Source organism: Natrix helvetica, assembly GCF_964273705.1.
Source record: "Natrix helvetica genome assembly, chromosome: 1".
NCBI classification, from domain to species: Eukaryota; Metazoa; Chordata; class Lepidosauria; order Squamata; family Natricidae; genus Natrix; species Natrix helvetica.
Genome location: NC_138548.1, coordinates 88,703,028 through 88,722,641, shown reverse-complemented (window position 1 = coordinate 88,722,641; position 19,614 = coordinate 88,703,028). Strand labels below are relative to the sequence as shown.

General features: G+C 38.7%; 1 protein-coding gene across 6 annotated transcripts in view; it reads left to right on the top strand.

The window, feature by feature from the left end:
- EHF (ETS homologous factor) overlaps nt 1-19,614 on the top strand; it is a 117,174-nt gene that overhangs the window by 72,739 nt on the left and 24,821 nt on the right. For 3 of the 6 annotated variants that reach the window (XM_081949089.1, XM_081949088.1, XM_081949086.1), the window contains exon 1: nt 8,150-8,277. The exons of the other annotated variants lie outside the window; for them this stretch is intronic. The gene's annotated coding sequence lies outside the window, so the exon portion shown is untranslated. Of the gene's footprint in view, nt 1-8,149; nt 8,278-19,614 lie in introns of those variants that run through there. 6 annotated transcript variants of the gene reach the window in all.

Sequence of the window (19,614 nt, the reverse complement as noted above, 5' to 3'; positions counted from 1 at the left end):
CGGGGTGCTGTAGTCTTCTGTGTTCGGGCTCTCGAGTTGCTGACTTTCCGACGGGACATATTCCTCATTAGCAGATCGCAGGTTTGAGTGCGCCAGGCGGCCCCAGAGTTGGTCTATGTGCCTTTTCCAATGTCTACCGTTCTCTAGTTCCAGCAAGTATGATCGTGGACCCGTGATACCAATTACCCTTGCCAGCATCCACAGTGTTCCCCCTGCATAGTTGTGGGCGTATACTGAATCCCCTATGCTAAAACTCTGAATTTTGCTTGTAGAGTCTGGGGGCGATGTGGCAGAGTAATTAGGGTGAAGTCGGTCCAGGTGAGACCGTAGACGGCAGCCCATGAGGAGTTCAGCGGGGCTCCTACCCGTCGTGGCACTAGGGGTAATATGCTGGATTAGTAGGTAATGGTCAATTCGTGTTTGCCAATCACCTGGGCCCATCCTAGCGAGGGCCTCTTTTGCAGCTCGCACCATTCTTTCCGCCTGTCCGTTCGAGGCTGGGTGGAATGGCGCGACAAGGGCATGCCGAATTCCCTGACTTGCTAGGTATGTTTCGAATTGCATGGCCGTGAATTGGGGCCCGTTATCTGAGACCAGGAGGTCGGGCAGGCCATGCGTGGCGAAAAATCGCCGTAGTACCCTAATGACTGCCTCTGCCGTGATTGAAGTCATTAGGACTACTTCCAACCATTTGGAGTATGCATCCACAACTATTAGAAACGTTTGCCCCTGGACTGGTCCCGCGAAATCAATGTGTATTCGCGACCAGGGTGCTTTCGGTTTGTCCCATTCTGTGGCGGGCGCTTCAGGGGGTGCTGGTCTAGACTCTTGGCATGGATCACAAGTGGCTACCCATTCCTCTATCTCTTTGTCCATGTTTGGCCACCAAATGTAACTCCGAGCTAACGCCTTCATCCTTACGATCCCCGGATGCCCAACATGTAATGCCTCTAAAACATTTCTCCGCAACGCGTATGGAACAACAACTCGATCCCCCCATAATAAACAACCTTGTAAAACCGACAGTTCATCGCGTTTTGACCAAAACAGTTTGAATTCGGGTCCCACATTTCCCTTTGGCCACCCCCTCCATACCCAAGTTTGTACTTGTCTGATGACATTGTCCTTAGCCGAAAATCTGGCAACGTCCAAAGAAGAGACTGGTCCTGAGTCCAAACAGTCAATCAACAACACTGGTATCTCGGGAGTGGGGTCTGTTAATAGTTCTGGAAGTGGGCAACGGCTGAGTGCGTCAGCGTGACCTAGTGTGGAACCCGGTCAATGTATCAGTTTGTAGGAATATGCAGCCAGGAAAACAGTCCACCTGGTCATGCGCGGGGAGAGTGAGACCGGTGTGGGGCGGTTTCCCGCCAAAAGACCAAGCAGAGGTTTGTGGTCTGTGATGAGTTCGAAATCGCGGCCGTAGAGATACTCGTGGAAACGTTTGACTCCTGCCACAGTGGCTAACGCTTCCCTGTCCATCTGGCTGTAGTTTCTTTCAGCCGATGATAAAGTCATTGAGTAGAATGCTATGGCCGCTTCGTTTCCGTTTGGCATCCTGTGGCTGAGAACTGCGCCGACTGCTGCAAAGGCTGCTATGGGCGCTTCGTTTCCGTTTGGCATCCTGTGGCTGAGAACTGCGCCGACTGCTGCAAAGAACTGCAAAGGCTGCTGCCTCGGTGCATCGCAGGTCAATATTAGTGGTAGAGTTTGGCTGTATTGGATGAGTAACGAGTCAGTTGTGAGCAGGCGCTTGACTGCGGCAAAGGCTGCTGCCTCGGTGCGTCCCCATGTCCATTCCGCGTTCTTGGCGAGGAGTCGGTGTAGCGGCTCAGCGACGGTAGCTTTCGGTCTTAGAAAAACGCTGTAGAAGTTAAGGAGCCCGAGGAATGCTTGCAACTCGGTCTGATTTCGTGGTGTGGGGGCGTCCTGGATCGCCTTAATTTTCTTCGATGTTGGGTGTATACCCAGTCCATCGATTCTATACCCCAGGAATTCTACGCTAGGCACATTAATTTGGCATTTTTCTTTTTTAAGGCGGAGACCCTTTTCTCTGATTCTGGCCAAAACAGTTCTAACACGTTTTCGTAGTTGCTCCTCGTTTGCAGCCGACACCAAGATGTCGTCGAAATAGGGGACGACTCCTGGTATCCCCTGTAAAAGCCGTTCCATGACACTTTGGAACAGACCTGGAGCGATGCTTACGCCGAATTGTAACCGGTTGCATTTGAAAGCACCCCTGTGCGTCACTATGGTTTGGGCCTCCGCTGTGGCGCTATCCACAGGCAACTGCTGATAAGCTTGTGCCATGTCTAATTTTGCAAATATTTTTCCTGGCCCCAACGAGTGCAATAGGTGCTGGACTACGGGCACAGGATACGCGCTCTGTTGTAGGGCGACATTAATTGTGCATTTATAGTCCGCGCAGATGCGGACTGACCCATCTGGTTTAACTGGGGTCACGATGGGGGTTTCCCAGCGCGCGTGATCCACCGGTTCAAGGATCCCCTGTTCTATGAGCTTATCAATCTCTCTATCAATCTTGGGACGGAGCGCAAAAGGCACTCTTCTAGGTTTGAGTCGGATTGGCACCACGTTGGGGTCTAGATTGAATGCTATTGGTTTACCCACATACTTACCCAGACCAGGGCTGAACACATCCTCGAACTCCTTAAAAATCTGTTCTGCGCTGCTGTTCTCTACGGCGTTGATTCCGGTGACTTCTAGCCCCAGGGCTTCGAACCAATCCAGTCCCAGGAGGCTCTGTAATGGCGCGCTGGCGATGGTCACGGGCAGCTGGGCTACGATGTCCTTGAACTGCACCCGAAACGTGCCTTGACCCACGATGGGGACCCTGTTCCCCTGGTAGTCTCGTAGCAGGATGTCTGGTGTTCGCAGCTGGTGCTTCTTAAGGCTAGGAATTGCCTTTTTCATGGCTGACCATGAAATGATCATCAGGGATGATCCCGTGTCGACTTCAAGCTCACAAGGGGAGTCCTCCAGGAGGACAGTGATTTTCAGCTTTTTAGGTCTCTTGGTGCGGACCTGACCTATCGTTGTGAGATAGGTTCGCATTGGTTCTCTCTGGGTCAACTCTCTCTCTGCATCAGTATCCTGGGGATACTCTCTCTCGGCTCTCTGGTAATACGCCCTTTCAGCTCTTTGTGTGTATTCTCTCTCGGCAAACTCCCTTGGATTTCTCTCTGGGCACCCTTTGTTTTTTTGCCAAGCCCCTGGGTTGGGCTTCTGTTGGCGGTACATCGGAGGCTGCCGTTGTGAGGCAGGGACTTCGCTGCGGCACACTCGTGCGATGTGCCCCAGTTTGTCGCAATGCGAGCAAACAACGTTCCTGAAACGACAGGTAGACCGGGGGTGGTTCCCTCCGCAACTTGCACATGGTGGCAAACGGAATTCGGGTTTACCCACCGGCCTTGTGTGACTGCTCCGCATACGATGGCTGTCTTCGAACTCGCTGTCCTCGACCTCTTGATCGGTGTCCTCATAGTGTACTCTGGCGTGTCTGGTTCCGGTCTGGATCGCGCTGTATCCGCGTTGTATGGTCTCGGATGATCTGTCTGCTGATTCAGAGGCTCTCGCCTCATCGAGTGCAATCTGTAGGCTTAAATTGGGTTTGGCCAACAACCGTTTCTGTAGAGAAATGTCTTTTAACCCGCATATCAGGCGATCCAGGATCTGCTCGTCCAGATCCCTGAATCCGCAATGCGTGGCTGCTTTCCTTAGTGCTGCAACGTACTGGTTGATAGATTCTCCAGCCTTCTGGTTCCTCGTGTTGAATCCTTGGCAGCAAACGTGGCAGGAAGGTTTTGGCGCGTAATGTGTTAGCAGCGTTTGTTGCAGCGCCGTCCATGTTACCGCCTGAATGGGGGTTGGCTCTGAGAGATCCCTGGCCGTCTCGAAAACTTCTCGACCACAGTAGCTCAGGAATATATTCTTCTTTCGAGAGTCCGGTACTCCTGTGTACTCGTTTGCTTCAAGAAAATACTCGAACCTTAGCATGTAGGATTCCCAATGATTGGTAATTGGGTCGAACGGAGCTGGAGGAGTGTGCATCGCCATCTTGTCTGCGTTTGAATTTGCCACACTGAGATGGCTGCCGGAATTTCCGCCGAATTCCTAGGCTGGATAGAATCCTTGGATTCTGGAGGTAGCTTCTTCGTCCTATCTGTCTCTCGATCCCACCTTCGTCACCAGTGTTAGATTCGGGCAACGAGAGAACAGACTCCGGACAATAAGTGACTTAACAGCTCTTTATTAGTAGTAGTAGTGATCCAGCTTGGTGTGTGGTCTGAGAGTTCCCCTTTTATAGGGATCGGGTACACCTCTCGTCCAATCAGAACAATCCCTTGTTCCTGCCCTAGCGGCGGACCTGAGTGGAGACTTACAGCGATATATGCTAATATCTAACATTACACTCTTCAGTGTGTTGCCCTTCCTGTATTGAAGCCCCCTTCAGTTTGGCAGCATTGTCTGCTGACTATGCAGTGCAGCAGAAGTTTCTCTTATTGCTTTCTGTTGTTATTATTGCATTGAATAGGAAATGCATGTGCTGCCTGTGATTGGTATTCATTGCCTTAATTCTGGCCCCTGTATTAATTCAGATGAAAAACAAAAAGCTGGTTCTGAGACAAGTGCAAGGGTCAAGAAGTTGTGGCTACCAATGCGGGTGATCAATAGGGGTGATTATGATATTATGCTACCAAATATAGCATGCAATTTTTGGATGCCTATTTCAGAAAAAATCCCGTGTTTAAAGGAGTTTTATGATTTTTTTCTTTCTTTCTGAGATTGCAAACCGTAGCTCTTAAATGTAACCTGACTAAAAATTAGATGAAAGCTGTATAATGCTATTACATTCTCTTGGGGGCACATTTGACATAATTGAACAGACATAGTCATATAAATAAATCAAGAAATAAGAACTGGGAAGTCACTGAAATAGTTTGATTGTGTTAAGTCTGGAAGAAAATTTGAATTATGGTCTGTATTAGAAGGAAAACAAATTCTTAACAGGTTGTGGGAATGCTACAAGCTTGATATATCTAGATTTCAATCAAGTGTTTGACAAATTATCTGATAACATTCTGATTAGCAAGTTAAGTATCAGCTATATAAAATGTAATTAGTGAAAGATGGGAAAATGTACATGAAATTCAACAGAGACCATATGCCTTTTCACATAGGAAATAAAATTCAAACATGAGATATAGGTTGCAGTATACCTGGTGTTGTAATATATCTAAGCAAAAGATATCGGAATAGTACTGATTATAAATTGAATCTGATTTAGAAGTGTGACATATTTTTAGGCTGCATTCAACAGAAGTACAGTTTCCAAATCACAGGTTCCACTTTGTTCTGCTATACCCTGGCCTACAGTGTATCTAGTTGATGGACCTATCTTTAAGGAAGAGGAACACAAGCAGGTTCAGAAAGGGACAACACGGATGCTGAGGAAAAGGGAAGTCAAATTATATCAAGAGAAATTCAAGATGCTGCATATGATTGATCTTTAGAAGAGGAGATTAAAGAATGCTGTCATATCAATCATTTCTAAAAGAATGTCACACACCATTACGTGTTCTGAGACTGCAGAACTTGGAATAATGGATTTAAGTACAGAAGATAGATTTCTGATTGATAGAAAAGCACTTACCCAGAGAAATGATAGTTGCCTTCATTGGATCTGATTTAATAGAAACAAGACACTAGCTGTCAAAGATGACTTAATTTGAATTTCTGCACTAAGCAGGAACTTGAACTCTCAATCGAGATATAAAAAAAGAAAGACTTAGAAATAATGTAATATCATCTTAGTCAAATACCTGAAAGGGATGTCACTCAAATGAAAGTCAAGAGCTATCCTCAATTGTCTGAGTGCAGGAAAGACTGGATTTAAATTGGAAAGGCAGATTCCAACTCAATTAGAAAAATATTATGAACATTAAGAGTAATTTGATAACCAAATATCCAGAAAGCTCTGGGCCTCCTTATCATATATGTATAAATGGAGATCAGATAAATATTTGTTGGGAATAGTTTAATTTAGTTGTCTGTATTGAGCCAAGGCTAGATTCCTTATCTTAAGCTGTCTCTTCTAAACCTATAGTTTCTGATTTGTAGCCAAGATGGGGTTCAGTTTCCAGTGCAGACTGATGGTTAATGACAAAAAGATTGTGCTTGGTCTTTGTGAAATAATTTGACTTCTTGTGCAGCAAATCCCATATTTCTAAATGTAGCCAGGAGAAAGTAAATATAGGTCACTTGAATGCAAGTCATCCCGAACTCGGCTACATAGTTAATATTACAGTCACATTTTTGCCCACACTGTCGAGACCAACAGCTTCTAGTTCATGGTTTGTGGACTATAGGACCATCCTTCATGTCATTTTCTGTAGTCTACCTAAATCCAGATTTGCCTACTTGCCTACAAGGCCCAGTGAAGTGAACAAAAGTCTGATGGGCTCACCAGCTTTTGCACCACCTACTGTTGTCTGGTGAGCAGTGAGGGTTGTTCTGCTGAGTTGTTTGAGTTGTTTGGTCCATGTCCCACCTCTGAATTCCATTAATGAAGTTAAACTGAAAGATATGTTTTTTTTTTAATTAGCATTTATAAATTACAGGAACAGTTTGTTACACAAACTAAAGGCGTTTCAGATCCTTGAACAATCCATTCAGCTTCTTTCCACCCCGTTTGCTACAGAACCCGACAGAGTTGCAGGGGAAATGCAGGTGGGGTTAATGGAAGTTCATTGTGACACCATTCTGAAACAGAAAAGAAAGAATGATTTTTTAATTAATAAATTTATGTTAAAGGCACATTCTTTTTCTTTATTCTTGACTTACTATTAATGGATTGGAAAAGCTTCCATGTCGAAGCATTTGGAACAATTTGGTTTTAACATGCCAGTCCAACCAAATTAATCAAATAAACCTTTTAAAGAGCTGCCCTAAAAGAAAAATATATCAGCTTGGTGATTTATATACATTGCTGTTCCAGCTGTTCATGTGACATCATTGTCATGTTCTTGCTTTTGGTCCAGGATGATTTTAGATACAGAGAAATAAGATTTTCTTCCACCTGTGTTTAGTAAAGCAACAGTCACCATCATTTATGTGTTCTTCTTTATGCTGCTTAAAGCAGTTGGGGTGGTAAACATAGTAGAAGGGCATAATTCATGTGCAGTTCATTCTGGACTGTATGTTACTCTACATGTGCTGCCAGACTTGGTGACTCACAAACACACTCAATAAGAGACTTCAAAGAGGGTGTTAGGCAAAATTCAACAAACCTCAAGGGTCTTGTCATCCCATCTGCACAAATTGGCCCGAAATTATTCTGAATAAATAGCACTTATTTATTCCTAGAGTATGAATGGCAACCTCAATATTGAACTGAATGAAACAAATACTTTCTTGTTGTCCCCTTTGATACAGATTGCCACATCTATAGTCACACCTTCGGCAGGTATGCTGCTTTCAGTTTGTGCCAAGTTTTTGTATTGTTTTGTGTGCGTGTGCAGGAATAATATGTGGAAAGGATAGTTTTAGACACAAACACTCTTACACTGACTTACTGTGGGTAAATGAATACTGGGCAGGAACAGTTGCTTGAACTTGCTGCCAGTGAAAATCTGTTGCATACAATTTGCTTTGTGGTTGAACTTTTTTTCTCGTCCTGTTGATTTCAAATGATCCAAACTTACAGATACGTTTTTGGAGCATAATTTCCTTTCTTCTAATTATATGCATTAATTCCCTGAAATAACCTGTCTTGTGGGGGTGGTGGGAGTGGGGATAGATTAGTCTTTGAAAGAAAAGCACAGGCGCATGCATGCAGGCACCCTCAAACAACACTCAAACACTCTCAGAGGGAAACCAATGTCTCATCCATTAAAAAGACTCTCTTTTGTTCTCAGGACACAAATGTTAACCTGGTTAGACTTGTTTTGTTTGTGCGTGAAGGTGTGAGTTGGCTGGCTGTATGCAAATATTTGCAAGCCCTGTTTTTTTTTTAAAGTTTAATTTTAGAAGATCCAATCAGAATAACAGGAAGTGACCTAAGGTATTCCACAATTGGACAGGTAAGCATTCTAAAAGATGCTTTAAAATTAATTACACATCCATTTATCTTCACTGCTGCGAGTGAAGTGATAGCCTGCCACCTATGTTTACTTAATAGCTGACATACCTTGGCCAGTCTTTTTACTTTTTGCTCTAACTAAAGGATTTCCTCAACAGAATCAGCAGCTAAATGAGGTAAGGGCTTTTTAACTTGGTCTCTCCTTCAGTGTTTTCTTTCTTAAAAAACCACTAGGATTGGAATTGAAAAAAATTCGTAAGTACCTGCACCATTTGGCTATGATGATAAACTCTGTACTCTGAAAATGCAGGTGGAATTCTTTGATCAAAAGCTGTTGAGCTTGTTAAAGAGTTTGGCTGCCATCCTACTTTTTTGGCAGCTTGAAGTTCAGTGAAATCAGTGAATTTAAAGTGTCATAGCTATGTGCAAGCTGCAGCGATTTGCTCCGCCAGTAGAAAAGCAGAGCACCTTTGAAGTAAAAACGCTAATAATACTTCAATTTCTTCATCTTGACTTTAGTATGCTCAGCACTGATACAGTCACTAACCTGAAGTAAAACAATCAAAGAGGGGGGGGGGAATGACAGTTCTAGTTTGCAGCTACTAACTTTGGGATAGACTGAATTCTTGGATGTTCCTTGATGGTTTTTTTTTTTTTTAACTACGGGCAGACCAGAAGTCAGATCTGTTGAATACAACATTGCTCTGAGTTTTTTAAACACACGAGATGCTAGTTTTAGTAAAATAAGGAACTGACATAACTTTGGATCAGCACCAAATGGTATGTTTGCTTCTCCAATGAAACCTTTGGCAAGGTAGTTTACGGCTAGCATTGCCAACCCTGGAATTGCTAATATCTGTGTATCATGAAATTGTACCAAAATGTTTCCTGTTCTGGTCTGATCTCAGTCAAAGAAAAATTTCCTGCTCATCTTGCCCAATCTCCAGAAAATATACCTCTGGCTGCTTTCCCATCAGTTCTGTGCTCTTAATTATTTCTACAGCTTTCAAGTTTAGGAACTTTAGCAGAAGGGAATAACAGCAAAATAGGGACTAGGATTTAATTTTGGTATACTAAATGTACCCTTTTCCAATGGCTTCCACTGCTCTTTTTGACCGAGTAACTCCAAGACATTAGAGATGGTTTAATTTAACATGATGGTATGTTGTAGTATTTTAGGAACAAACAGTGCACTTAAATTCCTAGTCATTTTAGGTGATTGTCTAATATCTATTTGTATAAGTGCAATTTTAGTTTTTACTTTTGTTCTTGAGTTATTTATGAAAAGAGATTGAATGTATATTCTGTGTCTGCATGAACAACCTGGATATGCAGGATAATAGGCAATGTTTAACATTTTCATTTGAAGTTTAATATTAACCAGAATTCTGAGGCTGATAATTTTTATTGATAGTTAAGAAATAATTTTTATCAAAGAGATAGCAAAGGGAATGTTGCTTTTAATGCTACATAAATTCAGAATAGATAAATGTATTTGGCAACAATATCATACTGAAGGCAACATATTCCTTTTCTGAATAGTTTTTTTTTACACATTATTATGATAAAAAAGGAAAACAGAGTCAGCTACCAGTTATTTTTATTTTGTGCTAAAAATGCTTATTGTATTTTTGCCCCTGTCGACTTTTGCCCAGATCCTATGTGCGCTTAGTTGGAAGTTAGTTCACTCACTACAATCAGATTCACTTCTGAGACAAACTAAAAGAAAAACACTGCAATAAATTAGTATTTGCTTTTTAATTTTTTTAAAAATATAATGCATGCATACGTTTTTATTTCTTCTTTCTATCCTTTCTACAGTTCCCTTTTTATTTTTTTCTGTGAATTATAAGGGCAAAAAGGTGAACATTTACGTTAAGAAATGCCTACAAGTAGTCAATACAATTGCATATAACAGACGTGCCGTACATTATATTTTATATATTGCCCAAAGTAGTGTTCAATTATTAAAATATTCTACTGTGTTATTGTCATTGCAAAGGATGGGTGATACTACGGTGAGGTAGAAATATAAAATTGTTTACAAACACGAGTTCACATCATCTAGAAATGTGACACACATACACATGCACACACACACAAACATATGTTATTTTGGAATATAATTTTCCTTATATATGATCAAAAGTATATGATTAAAAAAACTATATTTTTCTAATAAGATATGGAGAAATATTCAGGAATATTAGAACTACTGGGATAGAGAGCTTTCCTTGTGTTCGACATCATGGTTATAAAAGCTGGATATAGGGAGCTGATCAGATGGTCTACCTAATTTCCTTGCATATGCTGCAATTTTTATATACAGAAAGTGGCAGCATAGGATTGTGACATGAGAAAGCCACTTCTATGCCATTAGTTGTTTGTAAAATATTGCAATTGAAGACATGTAGTGAGATTTCCTACTTTTGCATTTACTTAATCTAAGGGATTATACAGATCTGCAAAAAGGCCATTAAGACAGACAGATAGACAGACAGACAGACACAGACAGAGTAATTGTACTTCTCGAATGATTAATTCATCATCCCTTCAATAAGATCCAGAGGGAATCTAAGGTATTTTGGTACACAAATTCCTTGAAAGAACTTCAATTTGAGACTTTCTACAGTGTAAGTGAATTAGAAGTTGAATTTTCCATACACAGATATAAACTTTTATCTATTAACCTATTAGAATTTATTTCAATTAACTGAGCACGGTGAAAATAACTTAGGGTAGATGAAAAAAATTATTACAGAAGTCCTATTGCAAAATTAAGTCCTATTACAGATTTTTCTTCTGAATAATCATTTCTAGCATTGCTCTGAAAAACAACATTCTTAATTATTATGAAAACCAATGTGATTAAACTGATTTGTAGTGTTGAGTCTTAACCAATGATATCTGTGGATCTCGATAGTCTTACCAATGCACAAAAATTTGGTAAAATTAGTTTTCTTATTCTTTGTAATTGAAGGTGAACTCCACCTGAACTTCCTTTTCACAAAGAATTGACTTCTCTGTCTAAATACAGGGAATTCACATAGGGCACTGGATCATAGAACACATAATTATTTTAATATGAATTATATCTCTACTTTCCAACAAGCATAGCTTTCTCTAAGTAGTCAATTTGTGTAGTCAGCATTTAAAGGCACAAAGTAAACAACATTAAATTAGATATAGAAGTTGACATCATACACCAACAGATGTTAACTATGCTAATAATAGCTTGATTACCAACAAAAATTCTTTTTAAATGAAAGCACTTGCCTATATGAATACAAGACATTTCTTAAAACTCCTTATTTTATCAAGTTTGTATAATTGAATTCAATTATCCTGGAATATAAAACAATTTAGTTACAATAAGTATGGATTGGAGATTTTTTTTCACTTCCAAACTTCCAAACTAGCTTAATGTCAATGTGTCCCACTCTTTATGCAAACTTCTATCTTTTGATTTTATGCATGAAATGACTTCAGCCACTATTTTGTATGAGTGGAGGAGGTTTATATTTTTATGTCAAGAAGATGGCAGAATTTAAAGATGCAAAGGCTACAATGATGAGATATATCATAGGCATACTTCTATTATGAGTAGGGATGGAATCCCTACCAGTCACAGAAGTAGCTTCATATATAGAAAAAAAAGATATGTAATTTAATAACCTTTCAATCTGAATTGGATACTTGGGACCATATTTCAGTCTTAGAGTGTTCTATTAAATTAGAAATCTTATGGAAAGTTAATGCAGCACATCTAATGAATAGAATATTCAATTGCCCTATCTATCCATAAACAAATTTAAGTTAAAAGATTTTAGTTTTAAAAAATTAAATTGTAAAAGTATTGTACTGTATATAGGGATAGCCTTTTATATAGCAGTAGACTCTAGTTATGCAAAAAAAGAATATCTGGTTCAATCTGAGGCATTTTCAGCAGAAAAGATGGTTATTTCTTGAAGAGCTACTGAATCACAACTAGGGACTGTAAAATAAAACTGATTAATAAATTAAAACATGGCAGGTGTCTTCCCAATTCATTGAATCTCATGGGTTTTGGGTCATTTTACTTCTGAAATATTATAGGAAGCTGTTATAATATCAGGAGATTTCATGGGAGAACACTGAAATCTCACACGATTTTATGAGAACATCAAAAAACCATGGATTTTGTGATCCAGAAATTATTGTGGCTATTTATTAATTCCTAAATTGAATTCTTGATTGTAGTGATGTTTGGCACCTGTGGAAAAATATCTGTTTGATGTAGACCACAGTGCACACTACATGTGTTGATGGTCTGATTCAACATATAGCAATTTGTTTTCAGAAATTTGCGATTTTCCTAGGGAATTCTCAGACATTGTTTTATTACAGCATTTAAATAAGACATCTATTGTCTTACCCTATGTTTGTCTGATTTGACATAAAAATTAAACAATAGTTCAGTTACAGCTCTTAATCTGTCATAATAGTGGTGCATACTCTAGTTTGAAGAAAGAAGAGGAAGCATAACTATATTATTAAGCACTTCATAAAAATAGTGGAAGCCCCGATGAAGTAAAATTTGGTAACAATTAATAGCTATAAAAGAAACCAAGGAAAACTTGGTATAATTTGCAGGAATATACTTGAAATAACACTGTGGTATATTATTCTAAGTACAGTAAGCAAATCATCCCATAACTAAATCCCAACATGGTACAAAATATAGAATAGTTGGTTACATATTTGTTTATTACCAGTTAGAAAATTACATATTAGAAATAAAATTAGCAAATGAATGAACAAATTGGGTTCTCTATATGAATATTCTATAATATCATAAAGACAGAGCCATTTTCACTCCTAGCATTCAATGTGCTGTTTAGGAACGATTTAAGAGTTGCCTGCAAAATTATGCAAGTACCAAGTTCCAAACTCACATGCAACAAGACTTCTTGTTGGTTCTGCACAGTATCCAAATCTGTTCTACAGAGCATGGGGTTGAAGAACAAAGGAAAAATGTGTTCCATTCTACTAAGTGAATGACACCACTAGTTACATAGCCTAAAAATGTGTTTTTAATCTGAGTATAGGAGTACTGCAACTTAATTTATGTGTAGTCCCTAGCTCCATGATGGTGAACCTCTGGCACATATGCCAGAGATGGCACGCAGAGCCCTATATATGGGCATGTGCTCTGTCACCAACTGGTCTTCATGGGTGCTGGAGTGTCAGAAAACAGCCTGAAAATGGTCCAAAAAACAACCAATAATCAGGCGGTTTTTCAGGCCATTTTTCAGCCGTTTTCCAGGCCGTTTTCAGGCTGTTTTTGGCCCCCAAAATGGCCAAAAAACAGGAATGCACATGACAGCGCATGCTGGAATCCTGAAGACCAGTTGGCCAGCATGCTCATGTGCACCGTCCAGGTGGTCTTCAGCTTTCTGGTGGTCCTGCACGCATGCACACGTGTTCCGGTTTGGGCACTCGGTGCTGAAAAGGTTTCCCATCACTGCCCTAGCTACAACAAAGTTACAACTAAAAACTTTCAAAGTTACATTATCAATGATAATGTATGTGTCTCAATGTAATAGCAGAAGCTTATCATAACATACTTACAATTAGAGCTTTCTATTTAGGACAATAAGTGCATGAAAGCTACTGATAACATGAAAAAATACACAGGCACAAACCTCCTTAACCAGAAAGAAACATTTACATTGAAAAATATTTGTAAGAGATAAGACAATGATAATAGCAATGTTATATATATATATATATATATATATATATATATATATATATGTTTCGGCAGGATGTCACCTGCCATCTTCAAGCTGTGGGCTTAAAATTTTAATGTGGGATTTTAAGCCCACAGCTTGAAGATGGCAGGTGAGATCCTGCCGAAACGTTGCAAAGACAATCTCAACCTTACACGGGAAAAGACCCGAATACAACAAAACCAGCATATATATATAACATTGCTATTATCATTGTCTTATCTCTTACAAATATATATATTCTAGTACAAGAGAAATATAATACTGTGTCCAGGTCTAGCGTTTGGGCCTTTTAACATTTTAGTGAGAAATTATTTCAGATGCTACCTAGGAAAACATTATTACTCGTGATAGGATAGTTGATAGATAGTTTGGTTTCTCAGTAATCCAACAAAGAAACCAAGGGGATGGCCTATGAGATTTATTCCCCCGCAGATAACTCAAATTGTATACTTATATAGTCAATTATCAACTTGCTTTATTTTTGCTTATGTTTTTAGCAAATTTTCATCAGTTTAATCTAAGCATTCTTTTATGTTAGGCTTTCATTTCGTTGCCTTTGAGGGAGTAACTAATTTATAACACTGGAATATTACTCTTTCGTGTTATGGAAAAAATCAGCCAAGATGCTGTGGTTAGAAAAGCTGGTACACCCAACATAATTATCTCCAAATTTGTCTTAATGGTTTTTACCAAATATATCATTATTTTTACATATCATTGTGGTACAATTTCACAAAATTTCATTAATAAAAGCAGGCAGACAGATGTAGTACTGCCTAATTGGTATTTTAATGCTTTCTCTGCCTCTTACGTTTTCTTTGCAATGATACATTTTTAACTATGTTAAAAATGACTGCTATTCGGCAGAATTACAATGTAAAATATAAAATATCAGAGCAGAATTTGGGGAGAAATTTAGGTTCTGAGACTCCTTTGATTTTGGTGTGTGCCTGTTGTGCAATCTTTGAAAGTTTTACTTATTTTTTTGTCTCTCTGCTAGGAGTGTATTTTCTTCTGCTGTTTAGTTTGATTATAATTATTATACTGAAAATGTGTTGGGTTTTGTTATAATTATACATTATACATTTTGGATGTATGGAATGTTGTCATCAATGCAATGACATAACTGCAGTCAGCTGTTTCAGACACTGACCTCCTGTCAAATGAATTTAATGGAAAGGATGCTATTATGGACGTTCTCTTTATTTGTAGCTGTATCTAAAGAAAGAATGGATAGTTGAAACAAAGAGCACTTCTTTTTAAAGCATATTTATTCTGTGTATGGCAATTGCATTCCAAGACAGATCAGGGTGAGGCACTTTCTGGATTTCCTATGGCAATGGCTTTGAATCTGTAATTGTTGCTGTTTCCTTTTTTTGCACTCAGACATGTTTGTTATCTTTCACATAACAAAGGAATCTTTGGTATGATCCATAAATTTACCTCTGGTGCTCCTGGATTTGTTTTGTTAATGATATAGGTAGGGTTTGAACCTACACAACTAGTGATACCTGAATTTTGGTATTTAAACTCACAGGTGCTTTTGGTAGTAACAACTTTAGCCCTGGAAGCTTCTTCTTCAGGCTGTGGTTGTGCAACTGCCATTTTGGTTCCTTATTTATATAATTTAAAGAAATAAGGATGAAGGGAATCATTTCTTGATGCATTTTCATTCCGAGATAATGTGTAAGATGAGAACATTGATAAGGTTGACGTTTTGAAAATATGTAAGTTTTAAGTGGAAACGTGTTTGTTATTTATTCTAACTTCATATTAACTCATGAAAGCCCTTTAAACTGTTGTACATCAGCAATCAAGAAGCAAGCTGACATATTGAAAAATAAACAATGTGATTCCATGTCCCTATGATCCATTAATAGTGGGAACTTAATGATTAATCTTATTCTGAGTCATAAGGGAGACCAACAAGTGCAAAATAGAAGTCAGTCTCTGTAGTTTTAACCTAGCTTACTCCTAATTCAGTGAATATTTGATTGTATTCTTAAGATCTGAATTCAAATGTTGGGATAGATCCATTTGTGAATTCTGACCTGAAAGTGAAACTCCTTTATTTTCTCATGTTCTGCTACATTTATTTTTCGGTGCCAATACTCATTGTTAAAGATTTGTAGATACAACTATTTAAGGCAAATGCTTTTTTGTAGCTGGGGAATTGGGGAGGTGTTTAGAATGCCACAATTAACTTACATTGTCATCACTTTCCTCATGGTCCTTCCTAATGATTCTTCAAAACTGTAACACAGCAAAAGAAATTGTAAACAAAATTTGCTTACACTTGTTTATACAACCAGAGATGGCACGCAGAGCCCTATATATGGGCATGGGCTCTGTCACCAACTGGTCTTCATGGGTGCTGGAGTGTCAGAAAACAGCCTGAAAATGGTCCAAAAAACAACCAATAATCAGGCGTTTTTTCAGGCCATTTTTCAGCCGTTTTCCAGGCCGTTTTCAGGCTGTTTTTGGCCCCCAAAATGGCCAAAAAACAGGAATGCACGTGACAGCGCATGCTGGAATCCTGAAGACCAGTTTAGCCAGCATGCTCATGTGCACCGTCCAGGTGGTCTTCAGCTTTCTGGTGGTCCTGCACGCATGCACACGTGTTCCGGTTTGGGCACTCGGTGCTGAAAAGGTTTCCCATCACTGCCCTAGCTACAACAAAGTTACAACTAAAAACTTTCAAAGTTACATTATCAATGATAATGTATGTGTCTCAATGTAATAGCAGAAGCTTATCATAACATACTTACAATTAGAGCTTTCTATTTAGGACAATAAGTGCATGAAAGCTACTGATAACATGAAAAAATACACAGGCACAAACCTCCTTAACCAGAAAGAAACATTTACATTGAAAAATATTTGTAAGAGATAAGACAATGATAATAGCAATGTTATATATATATATATATATATATATATATATATATATATATGTTTCGGCAGGATGTCACCTGCCATCTTCAAGCTGTGGGCTTAAAATTTTAATGTGGGATTTTAATTAACTTACATTGTCATCACTTTCCTCATGATTCCTAATGATTCTTCAAAACTGTAACACAGCAAAAGAAATTGTAAACAAAATTTGCTTACACTTGTTTATACAACCCTCCTTGGAGTTTCTGAATATTGTATTTGTTCTGTCCTAAACTGTTCATTTTTGGCTGTATGGAAAAGTATATCAAATACTATGACCTCACAGGACCCTCATCTTCCAAAAGCTATGAAATTTTGCTACTGATGTAAAAACATTCCTATGAGCATTTAAAAGGAAAAACACCAGCGACAGAATGAGTATAGTTTTAAATATGCATCCTTTTCTTTGCTTTTTTGACTTTCAAATAATCTAGCAAGCTAAAAGTGGGTCTAAGCTCAACTCTGATAAGACAAATATAAACAGCAGGTGCAATGATGATGATGATGATGATGATGATGATGATAACAATAACAATAACAATAACAACAATAACAACAATAATAATAATAATAATAATAATAATAATAATAATAATAATAATAATAATAATAATAATAATATTGCCAACTCAAACTAAGTTACTTGGAAGATACTGACAAGGTAACAGAAAGCCATGCCAACAATCAAATTAACAGTTCTGTTTATGGTAGGTTTTACCTTGACAACTTGTTTCCAATCTTTTGATATATAAATGCTCTATTGTACTGCTGAATCCATCTTACATTTGGTAAGCCTGCCAACAGTTTTACACAATAGGCAGGGGAGCTGTTTTCTGCTGTTGCAGCAGCAAGAGAAAAGCAATTCAGGTTGAGAAATGTTGCTTTCAGCAGCTCATTAAGCAATCCATCTTTCCTTTGGTTATTAAGAGGTTGACTTAACTCCTATTAATTTCTGAATTTCCTTTGGATCAAACCTGTGGCTTTTAAGGATCCTTTTCTTTAGGATGGTGCTTCCCTGGCCATTCACATGCGAACAAGTGAATAAAGATTACTAATCAGAACTTGAAGGTACTTTGGAGGTCTTCTAGTCCAACCCCCTGCTCAAGCAGGAGATCCTATACCCTTTCAGATAGGTAGCTGTCCAGTCTTTTCTTAAAAATCTGCAGTGCTGAAACACCCACAGCTTCAAAAGTCAGTCTATTTCGCTGGTTAATTGTCTTCACTGTTAAGAAGTTTCTCCTTAGCTTTAGGTTGCTTCTCTCTTTGATTAGTTTCCATTCATTGTTTCTTGTCTTACCTTCTGATGCTTTGGAAGATAAGTTGACACCTTCTTCTTTGTGGCAGCCCCTCAAATACTGGAATGCTGCTATCATGTCACTCCTAGTTCTTCTTTTGTCTAGAGTGATCATACCCAATTCCTGCAACAGTTCTTCACATGTTTTTGTCTCCAGGCTCTTAATCATCTTAGTTGCTCTTCTTTGCACTTTTTCCAAAGCCTCAACAACTTTTTTCTAATATTGTGACCAAAACTAGATGCAGTATTCCAGGTGTGGTCTTACTAAGGATTTATAAAGCAGTACTAATACTTCATGTGGTTTTCATTCTATGGCTCTGTTTATACAACCAAGGATTATATTAGGTTTTTTGGCTGCTGCCATATACCGTTGGGTGATATTTAAGTGATCGTTCACTAGGACTCCAAGGTTCCTCTCATAGTTACTCTCTTCCCATCACCTGGCTGGGAAGTGCTGAATTAATTTTTCTCAGAAATTTTATTTTATATATGCTTTTTGTTCTCTGGTATATTCCCAATATAACTTGCTCTTCCGAACAATGCCATGTACTGCACTTAAGATAGGATAACAGGTTTCTCTGGTGCGGTACCTGCACTAATTTTTAAGGTCAGGCTGGGTTCTCATCCAACAAAAGAAAGCCATAAAGAGCATATTGCATCTGCACTTTTCCATTTTAAAATATTGGAATTCTATTTTTAAAAGTATTACTGTATTTTTCGGAGTATAAGATGCACCTTTTTCCTTCAAAAAAGAGGCTGAAAATCTGAGTGTGTCTTATACCCTGAATACAGCATTTTTTGCCACCTGAAACCTGAAAAATATGGTCTATTTTGTCCTGAGTTCTATATAATATTTGTGGGGGACAAGGAAAAACATTGCCATTGTCTTCAAGCTATCTAACGCCAGCCGTCTGAAATAAGATAACTAATTCACAGTTTGGTTTCAAAATTCTTTGGTGGATTACCAGACTAAGTGAGAAAGGACGAGAGTTGAGTTTAATACCACAGAGATCAGCACCATTAATTTCTATGGAACATCTTCTTTCTTCAAAATAGGTTCAGAATACATCAAGGCAAGTCAAATAAAAAATCAAACAAAGTACGGGTTCAGAATCATGAATTTGAATATATTACTATTTGAATTGGAAGGAAACCTCTCTATAGGGCAAAATTTTAGTCAAGAGCAAGCGAGTGTATATAATTCTATAAATATTATCTGGACCAGAGTTTCAATGGGGGACAAAAGCTAAAGCCTCTCTACCACCTTGGTCCTAATCCACATCATTCTTCCAATGACTTCTTTTTTTTCTTAGAAAAATGCAGGCCTTTGCTAATTGCAAGAGTGGTAACATTTATAGGCCAGCCTCAAGACTTTTCTGACTATTCCCTTTACTATACTACTCATTAAGTAGAAAAAACTTCCTGCAAATCATCGCTAATTCTAAATATCTTTTACTGGCCATCAAGTGGGATTAAGTATCTTTTAGTGGCCATCAAGTTTAGCACCCAAG